General features: G+C 31.2%; 1 long non-coding RNA gene across 1 annotated transcript; it reads left to right on the forward strand.

Annotated features, from left to right (window-relative positions):
- Positions 1-678: 678 nt before the first annotated feature.
- On the forward strand, positions 679-1655 carry LOC126689750 (uncharacterized). The gene is made up of 2 exons (XR_007644596.1): positions 679-995; positions 1390-1655. It is a non-coding gene; the product is annotated as an uncharacterized LOC126689750 (long non-coding RNA).
- Positions 1656-23712: the final 22057 nt, after the last annotated feature.

Raw genomic sequence — 23712 nt, forward strand, 5'->3', positions numbered from 1 at the left:
GTAAAATTAATAATTAAAAACTCCTAAATTTTAGCAAAAAAAAAAAAAATATATATATATATATATATATATATCTGTATATATTAAGAGGATTCAGAAAGTTAGTTATTGTTTTTTTTTAATGTCAAAAATACCCTTACCTAAAACTTAAAAATGGGGTTAAAATAATAAATTGACAAAAATAATAAATTCTTATTTCTACGTTGAAATGCCTTCTTTCTTTTAATAAGCTCCTACTTTTATGTTAATTTAAATTCCTACTTCTACTCTTTAACTCCCTATAAAATAGGATTACTTTTTTGTTAGTTTTAAAACTCCTTTAATCTACAAAACTCACCCCATGTTTGGTTTTTTTTTTTTTTTTGGTAATTGGAAAAAATAGAAATCCTAAATTATAATAAATGCAAATTATTAATCTTTATCCAAAAAATAGAAGAGTCTCTGAGCACGTGCGTGAGCGCGTGCTCAGATGCTAGTATATATAAATTACAAACTATTTGCTCCTTGAATAACTGACTCCCACTCTTCAAACACCATACACAACCATCCGTCCATCCCAATAACTTCCCACTAAATCAAAATCTCCTGGGATCAGTTACTAATTTTATATCTCTATCTCCCCCACTTTTACCTGCTCTTCTACTCATTTTTCAATTCCAAATAAATGAATAATCCCATTCCACTCCTATTTTATATTTAGTTTTCACCTTGCACATGTTACACCATTACTCTAGAGAAAAATTAGAATGAATTATAGGGCTGGTGACTTACCAATCTATCCTTCCATCAAACAATTTTAAAGAATTTTATTCGACTCTTGCCTTTTCAACCAGAGCCCACGATGATGGTGAGCAATTCCTAAGATCCCCTGAATTGCACATTTCCCATTGTTTGGATTTTTCCTAAGTTACTTTCATCAATTCAACTACATTTATAAATGAAAACTAAATCTTTGAAAATATGCAACAGGAATCGACGGAGAAATGCATACAAAGGTTAGTAATGCAGAACTTGATTTAACTATTACGTATTTGTTTTTATGTTGATGTGTTATTGGTTCTTTTCCATGTAGCGTTTTCAAATTGAATAGAAATGATCCGCTCTTAATGAAAAATGCCATAAATTATGATACTATTTCAACAAAAGAGAAATTCATTCGTGCTAAGATATTCGTCTAACAAATTTAGTTTCTAGCCTTGGGTACATGCCAATAAAAAATGGCACATAAAGTCACAGTCTCATGTAAAGGTGAATAAAAAGTTATCTTCAAATGATTTTTTTTTTCTTTTTTTAATAAAAGAGTGTCATTGGAATTATAGTAAACTACATATTAATGATAATGATTATGTCATATGTTTGTTTCTGCTAATCGATTGTTTATATTGGTAGCTGTTAAGTCTTTCAATTGTTCTATGTCTATGTCTATTGGAACGGAAATCTCAAGCGCAAAGAAGTTATGACTGGAGTTATGAGTCATGCTGTACATATTTCTACAATAAATCCTAAGGATTACCTATGATTTGTTATGAAAATGTTGTGGACGTAATACTTTTCTTTTTTTTGATAGTAAGGTGAAACATTTATTCCATATATTTTAGTTTTTCTTAGTAAGAATTTGTTCCATAAATCTACATACGAACATATGTTTTCAATGCTATATCAGTGTTCATTTTTTTGGAGTGACTCTCATGACACTTTTGGTCATATTAGTAGTTTAAAATGCATAAATATTAATATTAACTAGCTTCTGAGCACGTACGTGAGTGGCTCTTCTATTTTTTGGTAAATGTAAATAATTCTCATTTATTATAAATTGAGATTACTACATTTTTTTTAACACAAAAATATCTAGGGGTGTAATGAAAAATTATTTCTTCACACATGATACTCATCACACCCCTAGATTTTTTTTTGTGATTGGAAAATGTAGTAATCCCAAATTATAATAAATGCTCTAAATTAACCCTTACCCAAAAAATAGAAGAGCCTCTGAGCACAGGCTCTTCTATTTTTTGGATAAGGGTTAATTTAGAGCATTTATTATAATTTGGGATTACTACTTTTTCTAATCACAAAAAAAACCTAGGGGTGTGATGAGTGTCATGTGTGGAGAAATAATTTTCCAATCACAATAATTTTTCATCACAAAAAAATCTAGGGGTGTGATTGGAAAATTATTTCTCCACACATGACACTCATCACACCCCTAGGTTTTTTTTGCGATTAGAAAATGTAGTAATCCCAAATTATAATAAATGCTCTAAATTAACATTTATCCAAAAAATAGAAGAGCCTCTGAGCACGCGCTCACGCGCGTGCTCAGAGGCTAGTAAATATTGTCGAGGTCACACTTGTAAGGGGTGTTAGAAGAGAAAAGAAAGCTCTGATTAATCCTGACCAGGTGGGGAGAGCATCCTAATTGCTTATAAGGTTCTTGAATAATATAATTTAGTATGTAAATTTCTTACATCTTATTATTGATTTTTATTACATATGCACATGATATAATTGTTAATTGATAAATGTATTATATTTGTTTCTCTTGAATTATTACTTTTTAAGTATAATTCCTACAAGTGACACTATCAAATGTATTATAATTGAATTATTACTATCAATTTTCCTGTAATCAATGCTTTTTTATTATTGAAAATATGTAATTAATCTTAACAATTATATTAATAATAACAACAATAATGATGTTGTTGTTGCTGAAATTCATGGAGAGAAGTTTATCAAATTTATAAAAAAAAAATAAAATAAAATAAAATAAAACTCATCAAGAGAAAGAATTGCATAATTTTTAAGGTTAGGAAAATAATTATATTAAAATGTTTACAGCCAACAATATCAATACTAGACAATCCATAATTTAAAAAAAAAAAAAAAAAAAAAAAAAAAAAGCTCTTATCCAAAACATTAAAACCAAAATAGAAATAATAAAATATTGTTTACAACCCACAAATGGACTGAGCTATTTTGCCATGAACAAATTTCATCTCCTCATTTTGTATAGTGAGCCCGTTTGCCTGTTTGCTACTACCTTCTCCACTACTATCGCTTCTTGGTCTGTCCAAGTCATGCTCATCCCAATTGAATCCCTCATCCTCCCTATCATATTTTCTAATAAAATTATTCAAAACACAAGTAGCAACTATAATGTTTCTTTGGTCTTTAATGCCATAAGATGGCATTTGCTTCAAAATTTTCCATCTATTCTTCCACACTCCTAAAGTTCGTTCAATTGTACTTCGAAGTGATGAGTAAACATAGTTAAACCTCTCTTTTATGTGATTCCCTAGACCAGCTCCTTGAAAATTTGAAAGATGGTACCTCTGTCCCTTATAAGGTGGCAAATATCCTTTCCTTAAGGGGTATCCAGCATCAACTAAATAATATTTTCCTAGTAAAGGAAAAAAAAAATGTAAGATGTATATAAATAATATCCTTCATACATATTTAATATATAAAAATATTATATACCTAGTGGTGGTTTTGGAAAGTTGACAGATTATCGACAGATAGCATCTAAGAAAATATGTGTATCATGTGCTGCACCTTCCCATCCAGCCATACAAATGTGAAAAGTAAATCAAAATTGCATGTTACCATCACATTAAAAGATGGCACACCCTTTCTATTATAACTACTAAGTTACCCGTACGATGCACAGATAATTTTATAATATTTTATATAAGATGGTTTTGGATAGTGTTATACATATATTATAAAAAAAAGTAAACTAAATTAGAGTAAAGAAACATATTCATTTTGAGATATTAAAAATTAATTTAGTAGTTTCACTGCATATTTATAGTCTTTTCAAGGTAAGATTATTATTATTATTTTAAATCATGAGACCAAAAATAAATGCAAAAGAGTAATAGGGCCATGAAAATCAACTAATTTGTGTTGCGTTCACATATTTAATACTATGAAATAAAAATATGTTGAACTCTCTCACTCTCTTCCGCTCATCAATAGTGCGACGTTAAAATATGGTGTGGGTAAGTGTGTATGCATGGGTCTTATAGATGATTTAAAAACATGATAGAATATGACTTTGCATACCAAGTATTCTCTCTACTTATATACCCAAAACAAAAACTATCTAACCAAATGACCCAAACCTAAATCATATTTAATCCCCTAATTTAAAAAGAAAAAAAATACCACAGGGGTTCGGCTTTTGATGGTGGTGAGAGGCCAATATGACGAAGGCGGCGGCCCCTTAGATTTCTCTTTCTCTCTCTTTCAAATGTTTTGTCAATCTCAAGTCTTTTGTTTTGGTAATATATACAATGCATTTTATTTTACAACCCACAACATTTTTGTGTCTCGCTATCTCTCTCCAAGGCCTTGTATGGTTAGTTATTACTATTAGTTCTTAATTATTTTTTTTTTGTTTTTTTTTAAATATTAAAATGGTGGGTATGCTAAAAGATATGAAAAAGAGAGAAAGGTGTGATGTAAGCTTAGAAAATTAATGAGATAACAATAAAATAAGTTAATGTAAACTTTTGAGTAACAGTAAAAAAAACTTAATAAATGAGGTAAAAAAATGTTAAATGCAAAATTAGAGCATCACTTGATTTAAATGAATTTTTTCTCAAGCTTTCAGAGGATGGACTTTAGATAAGATGTTCAACTTTTATGTGCCAAGCATTGACTATAAGTCTTGTACATGGAAAAAATCGAGATAAAAAATTAAGAATATGGTCCATTTTGGTCGGCCTTAGCTTGATTTGTCTAGACATCAATTTTCTCTCTTGCCAAAAGTCCGACTTATTTTAGGCGGAAGTTTCCTTGATTATTACTTGTATACAAAATTCCATGATCATTAAATTGGAATAGGACCTTACTAACCTAACCAATTGGAATAGGATGAAATTTCTTCCCATCCACGCTAATCGTTGTGTACACTCCAAATTTTTTCTGCATCTCATAATGATATGTTGTGGAAAGGTGTCATCCAAGTCCAACATGATTGAGAGTTGTAGTTGAGACTATGGCCCAGAAGTGGTTAGGGTTTGCCTTTTATACTTAGGACAAATTAAAAAACCCTAAAACGTTTTAAACAACTAGGGCTGAGTTGGAAATTTGCAGAAAAAAACATTATGCCCGAGATTCGATCGATCGAGCCAGGCTGAAATGCATTAATCTTTTCTGCATTAGCTCGATTCCAACTTTACATAAAATACACAACTTTGAGCAAGACTAAAACATTTCTAAACACATTGTTTTGATCATGGTTTGCCAACAATACATATTAGAATTCTAAATACATAAATACCTAAGTCTTTAGAACCTAACAAACTCCCCCTTTGGCAATCCGTGACAAAACACAACTAGAAGCTTAAAGTTTACAAAATAAAAGCCCTTTACACAAATAATGCTCATAAAACAAATTCAATCTTAACTACTATCCATCAGTTGCAAGTGTAGACAACAACTCAATTGAATCAACCTGTATATTTCCTGAAACACTAAACAAAATGCATAACCGCATGTGTGGAAAAAATACAAGTAAACAAATTAAATTCTAGATTTCAAACAGCACACAATAAAGACATATATCAATGAATAACTCATAATTATAAATCAATAAGCAGTTTAAAACAAGAAACATATACGGTAACAGAAAATAATACTCCCCCTAACATGAATATCCCATCAAAAACATGGCAAGAGCTAAAAAGATAAAATACAAAGTGAAGCACCTAGATACAATGTAAACTCCACAAGCTCCATCCAACAAAATACTCTCCCCCTGAAAACAAACACTCTACAATGTACTCCCCCTTTTTATGACGGAATGCCAAAGGGCAAACAAAATCCATCATTAAAAAGGAGGTGGTGTGGAAGAGCGTCTAAACTGTGCCAACTCCGTACGCAAGGCACGGATCTCATCGAGCACGTTCACCAAAATCTGTCCATAAGCTACCTGAATGGTCAAGACATGATTCAACATACGTCGAATGTTTGAATCATTCGAAGCAGTCGGTGGAGGAACATCAGCATCAGCAGCAGCAACACCCGATGTCTCAGCAGCATCAGCACCTGTAGAAGAGGGAGGAGGGGGAATAGCACTAGATGACGCACCTCCAGAACGCGAAGGAGCAACTCTCAATTGAGCAGCCCTCTGTCTAAGAAAGGTGGCACCTATGGGAGCAACGACATGAACAGGCTCACTAGAAGGGAAACCATTTAGCCCCAAAAACAACAAAATCCTATGAATGAAAATAGGATGAATAAGCGCATGCCCTACGGCAGAACTCCTATGAACCTCGTTTAAAGAATGAGGAACAGATGAGGGAAACTGATAGACGCACCAGAAACGAATGCATACAAAAACACACATCGCTCTAGAGGGATGGTGTGGAAATGAGAAATAGGCCACAACGAATGACATGCTATCCTAAAGAAAAGATAGGCAGTCTCGGTAAGCTCAGCGGACGTGATCCGAGGATCAGAACCCCACTGGATAGATGACCCAGTGATGTATGACATGACAACATCTAAGGAAGGAGACTCATCATAGGGATAGTCAGACTCCCGAACAACCGAAACCCCAAGAGCCTCAGCCACTACCCGAGGGGTAATGGTGATCTCAACACCTCGTATTCAACTCCTAACAAGGGTGTTGGAATCATAGACGTGGCAAGAAAGGTTCGAGAAGAACTCTCTAATCAGGGCGGTCGGGGGTGGATGATCTATCTCTAAGAGAGGCAACCAACCTCTAGACTCAAAGTTAGCCCTAATGGCCGGATCAATCTCATCTAAAATTACAGCACGCTTAGCCCAAATCTTACGTTTACGGTTCAAATTCTCAAAGGCCTCTCTGCTTTTATCATTCCTAAACAGCTCACTCCTAGAGGATGACTCAGAGGAAGTGGAAGGAGTCCTATGGGTTCTAGTTTTCCTAGGCATGGTGCTAGGATAAGGACTAAAACACAAAGCAAAGGAACAAAAACACAAAAGAAATACCAAGGGCAGACTGCAAGTTAGCACATAAAAAAAATATAGAACAAAAATCTATATGATGCATGAACAATTTAAATGGCATGATGCATGTCCTAATGCAGTGCAATTAAGTTCAAATAAGTTCAAATTCACAAAATTGGCTTGAGCATAGAGTTCTTAATACAAAAACCCCAAAATTTTGAAAAACCACTTGATCAATTTGAAAGATATTGACTAATTGATCATCATACAAGAAAGAGTTCAGTAAATAATGACCAATTACATCAATTGAACAAGCCAATTTCATCAATTTAGCCAAATTTGAACAAAATCCCTAATTCGGGGTAATTACAAGCCCTAGAATTTTCGATTTTTCACAAAGCCCCAAATTGATCAAATTAACCACTACATAACACGAATATAACAATATAGGAGCAAAACCCAATGATCAATTTCAGAAAAAGAATTGATTCAACGAAAATCCCAATAGTGAAAAGTTCCCAAAATCCCCATTAAATGCATGAGTTTATGCATGAAAACATGAAAATAAATGCAAAAGGAAGGGTATAAGGTTTTACCAGCCTTAGGAGACAAAAAACCTTGCAAAAAATTTGGTCGAAAACGACAAAAAATCCTCAGTGGAGCCTTGCCAAGTCGAAGAGAGAGAGGAAAGTTTGAAAAAGTAGTTTGAAACAATCCAATCTGAGTTTAAAAAAAAACTTGATTCACGAGTTTCGATCGATCGAAAAACAGTTTCGATCGATCGAAACAGACAGAGACTTTAACAAAACAATTTAAAAAAAATTTCGATCGATCGAAAAATAAAATGGATCGATCGACATGGGCAGAGGGTCACTAAATTTGAGGAAAAAACACAGTTTTTGAAAAAGAAATTCAGAAACAACTCAAAGCATTGAAATTGAAGAACCAAATGCATGAGTATGTGATGATGTGATTTTCAGAAAACAAGAATTTAAGCCCAAAATTCCCAAAATCAAAATTTCTTGCATTCTCCATAAATTTTCAAGCATCAAATTGATTTTGCACAAATTTCAAGATATTTGCAAAAACTTGGTTGGTTAGACCATAAACACACACAATAACATGTACAATGTTTAGCAAAGAGTAACTTGTGTAGTGTGTGCAACTAGCAAAAACTTGAGATACATGTGAGGTGATATGTGAATAGCAATTAATCACAAAGTCTACAAAATTCATCACATAGAATTTAAAAGAGACTAACACCTAAAGAGTTATATCATATAACTCCCACATCTTCTAGATCATAAGCTTGCAATCATGTAAGTTTCTTGAATTTATGCCTCATAATATACATACCAATTTTAAGTCATGTGATTTTGGCATCAAGCCTAATAGTACAAACCAATTTTAAGTATTAAGCAATTTAAACCGAGGCTTCACCTTATGTTCTTTTTGTGCATGTGCTACACTTTCTTGAGCACAAAATCTTATGATATGCACTAAGGTGTTCATGATTGGCTAGTGAACAGTGATGAGATGGTTATTTATACCTTTCTCTAAAAGTTCAAGTCCGATAATCAAAAACATGTGACTTCAAGATTAAGACAGTGTAATAAAAAATCATAAACATCTTTCCCACACAACAAGCACTACAAAGCTTCAACTAGTAAAGTGCAAAAAGTAAGCTCATCAAAGTTAAACAAGGTACAAACGACATGTTATATGAAAATAAATTGACCAACCTTGTTCTCAAAAACCAAGAAAAATAGTACAAAACACAATTTGCTTCCTTTTTCTTCCTTTTTTTTATTATTTATTTATAAAAGAAAAAAAAAAAAAACACCTAGAATGAAATGCATGAATGTTATGCAAAGCAAATCCTAGAAAACAAAAAAAACAAAACCAAAGAACAATGGTCACAGAGGATAGAGCAATGAAGCACAAGGACCAAAAAGGCCAAGACAGATCAGGGATACAAAATCACACCAATTACTTGATGAAGTGTCTCAAACTTACTTCTATCAAGAGGTTTGGTGAAAATGTCGGCATTCTGGCGTTCAGTAGGAATATACTCAAGACACACAATCTTTCTTTCAATAAGATCCCTAATGAAGTGATACCTAATCTCTATGTGCTTAGTCTTAGAATGTTGAACAGGGTTCTTAGATATGTCAATAGCACTAGAGTTATCACAGTAAACAACCATGGTATCTTGGGATATCCCATAATCAGTTAAAACCTTTTTCATCCAAAGAAGTTGTGAGCAACAACTTCCAGCAGCAATATATTCTGCCTCGGCAGTAGACAAAGACACAGAATTTTGCTTTTTACTCATCCAAGCAACGAGCTTAGCTCCAACATAAAAACACCCACCAGTGGTGCTTTTTCTATCATCAGCATTACCAGCCCAATTAGAATCAGAGAACCCAGCAAGAGACAGATTAGACTCTTTACTATAAAATAATCCATAATCACAAGTTCCACCAACATATTTGATTATTCTTTTGACAGCATTTAAGTGTGAAATTTTAGGATTAGATTGAAATCTAGAACAAACACCAACACTAAACGCAATATCAGGCCGACTAGTAGTCAAATATAAAAGACATCCAATCATACTTCTGTATAATGTAACATCAACAGACTCACCTGACGGATCATTTGTTAATTTTACATTGGCAGCCATTGGTGTTCTAGCATGTGCAGCATTGTCCAGTCCAAATCTCTTGACTAGATTCCTTACATATTTTGCTTGGTTGATGTAGATCCCTGAGTTCGTTTGCTTCACCTGTAATCCCAAGAAATTAGTTAGTTCACCAACCATACTCATTTCAAACATCGCCTTCATTTCATCTGCAAAAAAATGAGCAAGAGAGTCATTAGTAGCACCAAAAACAATATCAACATAAATTTGAGCTACAACAAAACTGTTCTTATCCTTTTTTATGAAGAGAGTAGTGTCTGCAGATCCCCTTTTGAAGCCATGCTCAGTGACATATGCAGTCAATCTATCATACCAAGCCCATGGAGCTTGTTTCAAACCATACAGAGCTCTCTTCAATTTATACACATCATCCGGTCTGTGAGGGTCAACAAAGCCTTTAGGTTGTTCAACATATACTTCTTCTTGCAGCATTCCATTCAAGAAAGCACTTTTGACATCCATTTGATATAGCTTGGAATTCAGATGACTAGCTATAGCCAACAATATCCTAATGGATTCCAATCTTGCTACCGGTGCAAAGGTCTCATCAAAGTCAATCTTTTCCACTTGTGTGTAGCCTTGAGCAACAAGTCTTGATTTATTTCTGATAACAATGTCATGTTCATCTGACTTATTCTTAAAGATCCATTTAGTTCCAATTACATTTACACCCTTTTGGTCTAAGAACTAATTCCCACACATCATTCCGAACAAATTGATGAAGTTCTTCATGCATAGAGTTTACCCAATCAGCATCTTGAAGTGCCTCATCTACCTTTTTCGGTTCAAATTGGGACAGATAGCATGAGTGTGTAATTACACTTAAGGCTTTTGACCTTAATCTCATGTTATCATTCAGACTTCCTAATATATTTGAGGAGGGATGATTAAGCCTTACTCTAGAGGAAGGACCTTTAACTAGAGATGTGGATGTACCTTTCTGTTCTGATGAAGGACTAAACTCATGTTGAGCTTGTTGAGTCTCATGAACCGGAGTGGATGGTTCAGGACTTGATGGCACAGAAATTGCATCATTAAACACCATTAGCTCCTCATCACTATGTTTCCCAACATAATCAACAGGAAGTGAGTCATTAACCTCCATAGGCTTATCTTGAACTGGAGTAGTACTTTCTGAATGTGCTTCTGGACATACTTCATCATTGATCACAACATTTGACGATTCCATGACAGTTTTGGTTCTCAGATTATACACTCTATATGCTCTACTAGTAGAGGAGTACCCTAGAAAATATCTCTTGTCACTCTTTGCATCAAATTTCTCTAGGTTCTCTCTATCACGTAGAATGTAACAATCACTACCAAATATCCTGAAATACTTAACGACCGGCTTCTTTCCTCTCCAGAGTTCATAAGGAGTTTTCTTGGAATCAGATTTGAAATACACCTGGTTGAGTGTATGGCAAGCAGTGTTAACTGCTTCTCCCCAGAAGGATTTTGACAAATTTTTATTGTGTAGCATGACATGTGCCATACACCCGGTTGAGTGTATGGCAAGCAGTGTTAACTGCTTCTCCCCAGAAGGATTTTGACAAATTTTTATTGTGTAGCATGACATGTGTCATCTCCTGAACGAACCTATTTTTCCGTTCAACTATTCCATTTTGTTATGGTGTCTTGGGTGAAGAAAACTCTTGATGTGTGCCTTGTTCATTGCAGAAGGTAGCCAGCTTGGTATTCTCAAATTCTCTTCTATGGTCACTTTTGATCCTGGCTATCACAGTATCTTTTTCAACCTGCAATTTCTTACACAGATGTATCATCTTCTTAGGAGCCTCAGTTTTATCTTTCAAAAGCACAACCCAAGTATATCTGGTAAAGTCATCCACAACCACTAGAATATACTTCTTTCCTCCTAAACTCTGAACTCAAGCAAGACCCATAAGATCAATGTGCAGTAACTCCAGAGGTCTTGAAGTTTGAACACTAGTCACAGACGGATATTTAGATTTTATCTGTTTACCTATCTGACATGGTCCACATATGCACTTATCTATCTTCTCAAACTTAGGTAAACCAACAACAACATCACATTTGGAAATCTTTTCTAACTGCTTATGACTTGCATGCCCCAACTGTTGATTCCATAAATCAACTTGATCAATCTTTGCACTAAAACACTTGTTGCTTATGCTTGGTGTCAATCCATAACAGTTGTCCGCTGTCCTTACACCAACACACATACAGTCACCTCCTCCATTAAGTATCTCACATTCATACTTAGTGAATAGAACATTCAGTCTATTGTCGCAAATCTGACTGATGTTGAGTAAATTTGCTTTCAATCCATCAACATACCAAACATCTTCAAAGACCGGTAACCCTGGGATGTCCACAGTTCCAATGCCTCTGATGACAGATTTGCTTCCATCTCCAAAAGTGACTGTCCCAATCTTTCCTTCAAAGAGGGTCTTGAATAATCCTTTGTTTCCTTTCATATGCCTGGAACAACCGCTATCTAGACATGGCAAAACGGGCGGGTCGGGTCGGGTCAATCGGGTCACGGGTCAAAAACGGGTCATTTTAAGCGGGTTGAAAACGGGTTCGGGTCAATCGGGTTGTGGGTCGGGTCGGGTTGACTCGTATTTTTTACATGAAATTTTTTATTTTATTTTTATTTTTTGTTATAAATAAAACAATATGTATTTGCCATTTGGATAGTTATGCAACATATTACGTGATGTAAAATGCATTATTTTGAATTCACTACTTATATCAAGAATAAACTTAGTTAAACTTATTAATACTTATTCAATAATTTTAAAATTATACAAATCCTAACATTGCTATCTAAAACAAAACAACACAAAGATAAGTAAAACAAATATACAAGTTTTATTTTTACACAATATCAACATTCCAAAAGAAAAAATTACAAATGACTTATTGGATAACTCATTTGATAAAGAATAAAAACATATATGAAAGTTACAATTTTAAAATTTAATTTTAAAATCTATTATCAATTGTGGTTGACACTCTATTTCAATTTGAGATAAACATTAAAGTTTGATTACTTACTTATTTATACCTAGTCTCTTTTATGAAGATCATATCATTATTAAGCAGCACACACTCTAGGAAATATCATAATTTATTTTGAAAAGCCGTTTATTTTGAACATAAATTGTTAAAAAATAGATCTAAGCATTCATAATTTATGCTAATTTGATACTTTGGCTTTACTATTTTCACACTTGTGAATGTGTCTCACACATATCTACAATTTTAAATCTGTTTTTAACTTTACTGTAACCAGATTATCTTGGCATATATTTTGCTATTTGATATCTAAAAATCTTTACTCATTACAGAATGCTCAACCATTTATTTTTCAATTAATTTGCATGCAGCTATGTAAATGTATCAATTGTTTCCTTAAAGCTCACAATAAACATTTAAACCAATATTGTCTTAATTTCATTATTTTTTTTACCAAAAAAAAAAGTTTTAAAAAAATGGTTCGGGTTCGGGTCGGGTCGCGAGTCGAGTCGGGTTGACCCGCACAAAACATGGGTCGGGTCACGGGTCAACCCGTTTTTGCTTCGGGTCAAAAAATCGGGTTTGGGTTCGGGTCGGGTATTTTTCGGGTCGGGTCGGGTCAGAAAATTCTAACCCGTTTTGCCATGTCTACCACTATCCAAATACCAAAGACAAGAATCACGTGCCTTTAAGGCGCTTAAGGCAGTATAACACAAATAATTATTACCACATATGATAAGACCAAGACGTCCAAGGAAAGATTTAACAAACTCAACAAGTGACAAATACACAAAGTAAGCAAGTTGATGAATAAGCAAAAAGAATTTCCAAGAATCCATAACAACAGGGGTCAAGGATCAGCTTAGTGATCAAAAGATCAACAATAAGAGAGCAACCCGCTCTGATACCACTTGATGGTTGGTTTTTAGACCCCTTAAAACTCAATTGATTTAACCTAGGTAATTAGCCAAGTTGTTACTTAGTCCAATTTAACAAATCTAGGTTATCACAATTACAAAGATCATATCATGCAAAGCAGCGGAACGATAAATAACACAAGATATGATCACCCAGGAAACCAAACTGGTAAAAACCTATGGAGGATTTGACCTAGCTATCCTCAAGGTAAACTTGAATCCACTATCTTGAAAGAATCGAAGTTCATACAATAAGACTTACAAGCCCCCATGCTCGACTTCTTATTGCTACCAACCAGTAGAACTTACTGACACGACCACATGCAAGCTCTGAATCCACGGACTCCTTCTTTCTTGGATTCACCACCAGATACAAGCACACCCGCTTATGTTTTCTTTAAGCTTCAATGGCAGCAACCGAGTTGATCATCAAGGTGTAGATAAAATCTTCTCCTTGAAAACCCTAAGTTTGTGTAAAAGAAAGCTCTTCTAGATCTCACAAGAGATTTACACAAACCGCAATATGAGCAATACTAAAACGTGGCTAGGGTTTGCCTTTTATACTTAGGACAAATTAGAAAACCCTAAAACGTTTTAAACAACTAGGGTTGAGTTGGAAATCTGCAGAAAAAAACATTTTGCCCGAGATTTGATCAATCGAGCCTAATCTTTGATCGATCGAGCCAGGCCGAAATGCATTAATCTTTTCTGCATTAGCTCGATTCCAACTTTACATAAAATACACAACTTTGAGCAAGACTAAAACACTTCTAAACACATTGTTTTGATCATGGTTTGCCAACAATACATATTAGAGTTCTAAATACATAAATACCTAAGTCTTTAGAACCTAACAAGTTTTATTAATGTGAGTAGTGCCTATTCAAGATAATATATCTCTTAATTACAATCCCTTGTTTCAAGCGGAGACCTTTTGATTCCAATCACGTCGTCTTTGTACATAAATTCATTTATTTTCATGTTTAAGGAGATAAGTGTTTTATTTATTTATTTGTGACTGCACCTAATAATTTATTTAGGTTGCTTATGTACCCTTGGCGGGGATCAAGCCAATTCGTAGTTCTTAATCTGAGGTTTTAAATTTAAAATCCCCAAATTGATTTTGCCCAATTTAATGATATTTTGATTGAGGTTCCCAAATTTAATTAAGGAAAAGAAAACTCCTTTGAAGCAATTTTTTTATTTTTATTTTATGAACATGTTTTAGGAATTGGAAAATTTCCTCAAATCAATTTTTTATAGTCATTTTATTTTGGGCATTGTTAACTTCAATCTTGATTAAGAAATTAGGAATCCCAAAAAATTTAGCCATGTTGGAATTTGAAGGAATTAGAATCATAACTTTAGGAGTCAAGGACTCCATTGATTTGGATAGAGTGAATGACTCCATTAATTTGGTAGAGTCAAGGAGTCCATTAAAATATGGTAGAGTCAAGGAGTTCATTAATTGGATAGAGTCAAGGAGTTCATTAATTGGATAGAGTCAAGGACTTCATTAAAATATGGTAGAGTCAAGGATTCCATTAAAATATGGTAGAGTCAAGGACTCCATTGATGTGGTAGAGTCAAGAACTCCATTAAAATTTAGTAGAGTCAAGGACTCCATTAAAATGATAGAGTCAAAAACTTTAGTAGAGAAAACGCTGAACTAAAACTTGAGAGAATTTTTATTTGGTAATTTTCAAATAGGATTTATGAATCAGGGACTCATATCTAAAGCTTTATGTATGGAGTTAGGAACTCCTCATGAAACCCAACCCTATTTGTTTTACCAAACAAAAATTCAGATTTGAAGAAGAGGGAGAGGTAGATATTTAGAGAAGAAAGGGACTGATTAAATCTCCAACTAATGTTGTGTTCCTCCTTTGCTTGTTTTACTATATGCGTGCTTCTCCTCTTCTCTTTCTCTTTTGTGTGTGTGTGTGTGTGTGTTCCTCTCTAATTTATAGAGGAACTGAGAAGCAATTTTCCCCTATTTTTTTCTCTTAACTGATCAGTTCATGGGCTAGAACTGCAAAGAAAGTGCAATACTGCACTAGCATCTTTCGGGTATAGTTGAGTTTTGGGGGTGTTTGGTAAGGTATTTTAAACAACGGTTTTCAGTATTTAAACAACATCATATCATATTATATATAATAAAAGTTGGGCTTAGATGCTGTGGTTGCGCCACGTGGCTTCACCAAATTGCAGAAATTTTAATAAATTTTTAGATTTTAAGAATAGATATATACATATTTTTTGGATAAATATGACAAATCAAGTAAAAGAAAGTGGTATTTGATTTACAACTATAACAGTTGTGTCTATCTAAAATGTTATCAACAAATCCTAAAATCAATAGAATAGAATTACCTAAGAATAAAATTTAAATAAAAAAGAGATTCTTTCATTTTGATGCTTTTTAAATATATATTATTTTTCTTCTTCTATAATTTCTAAATTGATAAAAATCATAATTTGATTACAATCCAAATTTTTCATTTGATCCTTTTCTTATTATAATATATAAGTTGATAACGATCTTAATTAAAAAAAATCAATGTAGTACACGTAAAAAAAGGTCCATCTTATCCTTCTTCTTTTTTTTTTTTTCATATTATATTATATTATATATAATAAAAGTTGGGTTTAGACGTCGTGGTTGCGCCACATGGTTTCACCAAATTGCAGAAATTTTAATAAATTTTTAGATTTTAAGAATAGATATATACATATTTTTTGGATAAATATGACAAATCAAGTAATAAAAGAAAGTGGTATTTGATTTACAACTATAACAGTTGTGTCTATCTAAAATGTTATCAACAAACCCTAAAATCAATAGAATAGAATTACCTAAGGATAAAATTTAAATAAAAAAGAGATTCTTTCATCTTGATGCTTTTTAAATATATATTATTTTTCTTCTCCTATAATTTCTAAATTGATAAAAATCATAATTTGATTACAATCCAAATTCTTCATTTAATTATTTTCTTATTATAATATATAAGTTGATAACAATCTTAATTAAAAAAATCAATATAGTACACGTAAAAAAAGGTCCATCTTATCCTTTTTTTTTTTAATTTAAATTATATTACTACATGTAAAATCTTCACAAAAAAAAAAAAAAAAAACCTTACTACACGTAAAAATTGCAGAAAAGTTTTTAGAATTAAAAAAAAATAGATATAATTTTTCTTCTCCGATAATTTCTAATTTGATAAAAATCTTAAAGTCCATCTAATTTCAGTTTCATACACCTTTATAAATTAGACTAACATTAGACTTTTTGTTCATATCAACTTCTTCAATGTGGAGTGTATATATATAAGATAATTCATAATAAATACCTACCCTGTAGTTTTTTTCCTCTATTATTCCCTTTCTTCTCCTTACAACCTTACACATATGTATTTGTTTACTCTAATTTTTTTTAATGTATTTGTTTAATTTAATTTTTTTTCCATCAAATTGAATAGGTTTTGTGTATTTTTTGTCTTTTGTTTAACCTAATTTCCTAAAGTTTTATCCTATTTATTTGGTTATTGTTTGAGCATCAATCGTTAAATAGAGTTAGACATGAATTTTTATTATTTTGTATATCATATATGAATTACACTCAACAATTGCACACTTCTGTTTTCGTTTAGTACAGTTTCATTTGAAATTCTGCATATTGGACAAACTGCTTCAACATAAACACCACGCCTAGATAAATTGTCCATTGCAAGTAAAGAATTACTCAATGATCTCCAAAGAAAAAGTAAGACATTTTTCCCCTTCACTTATTTTGTTCTATTTATGCCTCAATAATTTTTATTTTGTTGGTCTTTTTGCTTCTTCTTTATTTATTTTTATTTATCTATATTACTCATTTTGTTATTTTGGTCTTTTTATTTATTTTTTGCTTTTTTTTTGTGCTACTTATTTTGGTTTGTTAATAATAGAGAGAGAGGTTGAGATCAAATAATAGAGATTATTGTTCACAACTAAAGGCCAAAATCTTTCTCAAAAAAAGAAAAAAAAAAGGATGTTACTATTGAAAGGTATCACTTCTCAATTCTCATCACATATCAATGCTAATGAATTTATTTATTATATTTATTTTTTTGGTTGGGTGAAAATCACTCAAGTTTCAGTGTCTTCTCCCATGCTTTCAAGAACAAAAATTATATTTTTGTGTATGTCTCTCTACTTTATATTTTTAAATGTTTAGTTATTTAGATTATTCTTAATTACTGAATTGAGTTTTCCACTTAAATATGCTTTCAATCATTTTTTTAATAGCTTTTAATTGTTAAATTCAAGGTTTTTCCATTTAAATATTACTTGAGCCTTAAATCTCAATATATTATGAAAAATCCTTTTATATTTCTTTTATGTATCTCATTTTATATTAGTTACGTAGTTATCTACCATCTTCCATTAAATTATTTTAGACATATATATATATATATATGTGTGTGTGTGTGTGTGTGTGTGTGTGCGCGCGCGCGCGTGTGTGTGCGCACTCTTTTAAAACACTTTAGTCTCACACAATATGCATTCATTATATAACTTAAAAGTAAAATATTCATTTATTTTTTATTGTTTATTTTATTATTTAATTTTAAGGAAATTAATAAAAAAAAAATTATTTACATTTGAATTTTAATTAAGCCGTGCATCGCACGGGCATAATACTAGTACTATATAATAAAAGTTGGGCATAGAAGCTGTAGTTGCGCCAAGTGACTGCACTAAATTGCAGAAATTTTTTTAGAATTTTAAAAAAATTAATATATATTTTTTTGTACTTATCTTCTTCTCCTATAATTTCTAAATTGATAAAAATCTTAATTTTTTTACAATCCAAACTCTTCTTTTAATCCTTTTATTATTATAATTTATAAGTTGATAAGAAATTTTAATTTGATTACATTTCAAATTCTTCATCTAATCCTTTTTTTTTTTATTTAAATTATATTACTACATGTAAAAAAAATAAAAAAATAAACGCTCTCAAAGTGATAGAGAAAACAAACAGGTTTATCCTTTATTGTTTTTCTAAATTTATATCTTAATTTATAATTTGTGTTAATTTCATAATTTTAAATTATGAATAATTTTGATTATATTCTTTATATTGAATGTAAATTATCGTTTATAGGTTTTTGGTTGTGTTATATTCTTCCGAAAAAAAAGAAGAAATAAAATAAAATAAAAGAGTTTATATAAATTTGGCAAAAGAGCTAAATAGATAAGGCTAAGAAATGTTTACTAATAATAATTTTATTAGTAACTTTTTTTTAACATGATTTAAAAAAAAAATGAATAGAGAGATAATTTATTAACGTGATTTAAACTCTTCTAAAACTTTTTTAATAGGTTGGTTTAAAAAAATTGCAAAGTAATTTTCTAATTATTAACTACCATGCGCTAACTTCTAACTACCAAAACCCACAATTGAAATACTAATCCGTATGAGTCTATGATATACCATTTCCAAAGATTAAAATCTTAGCTATTATATATTAACGCTAACTTATATATATATATATATATATATATATATATATATATATAAAAGACGGGTTTTCTACCTCCTTGCAAAACAAATGGACTATAACAAGAATTAGCTAGACAGGGATAAGACTACACCACCTCTTTTCTATAATATATGTTAAATTCAGATCATTTTTCATGCATATTCACACGCTACACAAAAGAATTATAATAAGAATTAACTAGATAAAGGTAAGACTACACCACTTCTTTTCTACAATAAATATTAAATTTAGATAATTTTTCATGGATATACACACACATGTAGCATGCAACGCACAAGACTTAAACTTTAAGTTTAAACTATGGTGAAACTCACTTGAGTTTCAATGCCTTCTTCCATGCTTTCAAGGACAAAAAATAAATTCTCATGTGAGTCTCTCTCTACTTCAAATTTTTAAATGTCTAATAATTTAGATTGTTCTTAATTATTGAATTGAAGTTTCACTTAAACATTATTTCAATTATTGTTTCGAATAGTTTTTAATTATTAAATTCAAGGGTTTTCCATTTAAATATATATGATTAATTGAGCCTTAAAATTCAATGTATTATTGAAAATCATTATACATATATATATATATATATATTAGGTATCTCTACCATCTTCCATTCAATTATATATATATATATATATGCATATTATGATACCTTAGTTTCACACAACATGCATTCATTATATAACTTAAAAGTAAAATATTCATTTATTTTTATTATTTATTTTAAGTAAATTAATAAAAATAATAATTTTTCTAGACAGGGATAAGACTACACCATCTCTTTTCTACAATATATGTTAAATTCAAATCATTTTTCATGCATATTCACAAGCTACCCGAAGGAATTATAATAAGAATTAGTTAGATAGAAGCAAGATTACATCACCTCTTTTCTACAATATATGTTAAATTCAGATCATTTTTCATGCATATTCACATGCTACACAAAGGAATTATAATAAAAATTAACTAGACAGAGGTAAGACTATACCACCTATTTTCTACAATAAATATTAAATTTAGATCATTTTTCATGCATATACACACATGTAGCATGCAGCGCACAAGACTTAAACTTTAAGTTTAAACTTAAACTTGGTAGGGTGAAACTCACTCGAGTTTCAGTGCTTTCTTCCATGCTTTTAAGGACAAAAATTAAATTCTCATGTGAGTCTCTCTCTACTTCAAATTTTTAAATGTTTAATAATTTAGATTGTTCTTAATTATTAAATTGAGGTTTCACTTAAACATTATTTCAATTATTGTTTTGAATAGTTTGTAATTATTAAATTCAAAGGTTTTCCATTTAAATATATGTGATTAATTGAGCCTTAAAGTTCAATGTATTATTGAAAATCATTATATATATATATATATGTATATGTATATATATATATTAGGTACATTTACCATCTTCCATTCAATTATATATATATATATATATATATATGCATATTATGATACCTTGGTTTCACACAACATGCATTCATTATGTAACTTAAAAGTAAAATATTCATTTATTTTTATTATTTATTTTAAGTAAATTAATAAAAATAATAATTTTTCTAGACAAGGATAAGACTACACCACATCTTTTCTACAATATATGTTAAATTTAGATAATTTTTCATGCATATTCACACGCTGCACGAAGAAATTATAATAAGAATTAGCTAGATAGAGGTAAGACTACACTATCTCTTTTCTATAATATATGTTAAATTCAGATAATTTTTCATGTATATTCGCACGCTACACAAAGGAATTATAATAAGAATTAACTAGACAGGGGTAAGACTAAGCCACCTCTTTTCTACAATAAATATTAAATTTAGATCATTTTTCATGCATATACACACATGTAGCATGCAACGCACAAGACTTAAGCTTTAAGTTTAAACTTAAACTTGGTAGGGTGAAACTTACTCGAGTTTCAGTGCCTTCTTCTATGCTTTCAAGGACAAAAATTAAATTCTCATGTGAGTCTCTCTCTACTTCAAATTTTTAAATGTTTAATAATTTAGATTGTTCTTAATTATTGAATTGAGGTTTCACTTAAACATTATTTCAATTATTGTTTTGAATATTTTTTAATTATTAAATTCAAGGGTTTTCCATTTAAATATATGTGATTAATTGAGCCTTAAAGTTCAATGTATTATTGAAAATCATTTTATATATATATATATATATATCTATATATATATTAGGTACCTCTACCATCTTCCATTCAATTATATATATATATATATGTGTGTGTGTGTGTGTGCATATTATGATACCTTAGTTTCACACAACATGCATTCATTATGTAACTTAAAAGTAAAATATTCATTTATTTTATTATTTATTTTAAGTAAATTAATAAAAAAAATAAATTTTCTAGACATGGATAAGACTACACCACCTCTTTTCTACAATATATGTTAACTTCAAATCATTTTTCATGCATATTCACACGCTACACGAAAGAATTATAATAAGAATTAGCTAGATAGAGGTAAGACTACACTATCTCTTTTCTATAATATATGTTAAATTCAGATCATTTTTCATGCTTATTCGCACGCTACACAAATGAATTATAATAAGAATTAACTAGACAGGGGTAAGACTACGCCACCTCTTTTCTACAATAAATATTAAATTTAGATAATTTTTCATGCATATACACACACATGTAGCATGCAACGCACAAGACTTAAACTTAAACTTAAACTTGGTAGGGTGAAACTCACTCGAGTTTTGGTGCCTTGTTCCATGCTTTTAAGGACAAAAATTAAATTCTCATGTGAGTCTCTCTACACTTTGAATTTTTAAATGTTTAATAATTTAGATTGTTCTTAATTATTGAATTGAGGTTCCACTTAAACATTATTTCAATTATTGTTTCGGATAGTTTTTAATTATTAAATTCAAGAGTTTTCCATTTAAATATATGTGATTAATTGAGCCTTAAAGTTAAATGTATTATTGTACCTCTACCATCTTCCATTCAATTATATATATATATATATATATATGCATATTATAATACCTTAATTTCACACAACATGCATTCAATATGTAACTTAAAAGTAAAATATTCATTTATTTTAAGTAAATTAATAAAAAAATTATTTACATATAAATTTTGATTAAACCATGTATCGCACGGATATAATGCTAGTTACATATATTTTCACACTTTTTTACTCACACATATTTTTAAAAAATACAAATAATATTTTTAGAATAACATCACCGAACACTCCTAAACAAGGATTGTGGCTAAATTTCAAGTATTCTTGCTTTTGAAAATACTTGAGTGGTGCGTGTGGCAGAGAGTTACTCAGCCACACGTCCCACCTAATCTTCTACTTTATTTTTTTTTAATTAAGGGTAATGACATTAAACCATCAATTTGACAAAGCTTGACCTCACTTCTTTTGCATGTGAGTGTGAGGTTTTATAGGTATTTTGCTTTAATATTTTTTTTTTTCTTTTGGTTTTTTTTTTTTTTGGACTCACGTGATGCCAATTCCCTTATTTTTAGGTAATGTGTTGCAAGTGCAACCAACCATTTCTATTCCCACGTTACTTTCCTTCCATCTTTTTATTATTATTTTTATTTATTTTATTTTATTTATTTATTTATTTGAAATAAGGCAAACCTTCCATCTTTGATTGTGGTGGTACGTGTGGCCAGAGACATTTTATTTAACCACACGTCCCACCCTTTAACATCTTGTCATTTTTGTTAAGAGGACATATATTTTTTACCCCGACAAATTTGTCCAAAACTTTTATTATTATTATTTTGATAAATTTTGCTTGGCAATTTTTAAGTAACCAATTTTTTATGTTGAAAATTTCATATTTCAACAAATATAAAATACTCCGTGGAAGAAAACCAAGCCATAGTTTTTTACCTTAGAGCATTCACATCCCGAATTCTTATCCTATCCTATTTTATCATCCCAAAAAGTTACTTTATCAATTATATCATACTATTTTATAATATCCCCAGCATCCCAAAACTCTATTATTTTACCATTTTATTAAAATATTATTTTTAATCGTCTTGGAGTAGTAAGGCAAACATAAAAAACATTTTTTATTCGTCCTCTCTCATTTTTTTATTCCTTCCTCTCTCTCTCTCTCTCTCTCTCTCTCTCTCTCTCTTCTTTGTTATCTGGGTTTGATTGTGCTCCAGTTCGTGCGTCTGTGAGATCGTGGGTCGTGGATCGTGAATTCATGATATGGGTTCGTGGGTCTGTGCTCCAATTGTGATATGGGTTTTTGTTGGTTGTGCTATAGTGAGTTTTTGTTGGTTATAGGGGTTAGATTTGTGGGTTTGGTCGTGCTCGATGGCGTTACCGTCGGTTTGGCCGTGGGTTGCGGGTATCACTGTCGGTTTGGCAGTGGGTGTCACCGTTGGTGTGGCCATGGGCCATGGGCCATGGGTCGTGGTTATGGTGCTGGGTTTTTTTTGCTTGGGTTGCTGGGTAGCAATGGTGGTTCGATGTCTGGCTACAATGGTGGTTCAGTGGTTGGTTGTGCTTGTGTCGTGGGTTGTTGTCTAATCTGTGGTGCTGGGTTGGTTGTGCTGTGG

This window comes from Quercus robur, chromosome 6 (genome assembly GCF_932294415.1).
Source record: "Quercus robur chromosome 6, dhQueRobu3.1, whole genome shotgun sequence".
Lineage (NCBI taxonomy): Eukaryota > Viridiplantae > Streptophyta > Magnoliopsida > Fagales > Fagaceae > Quercus > Quercus robur.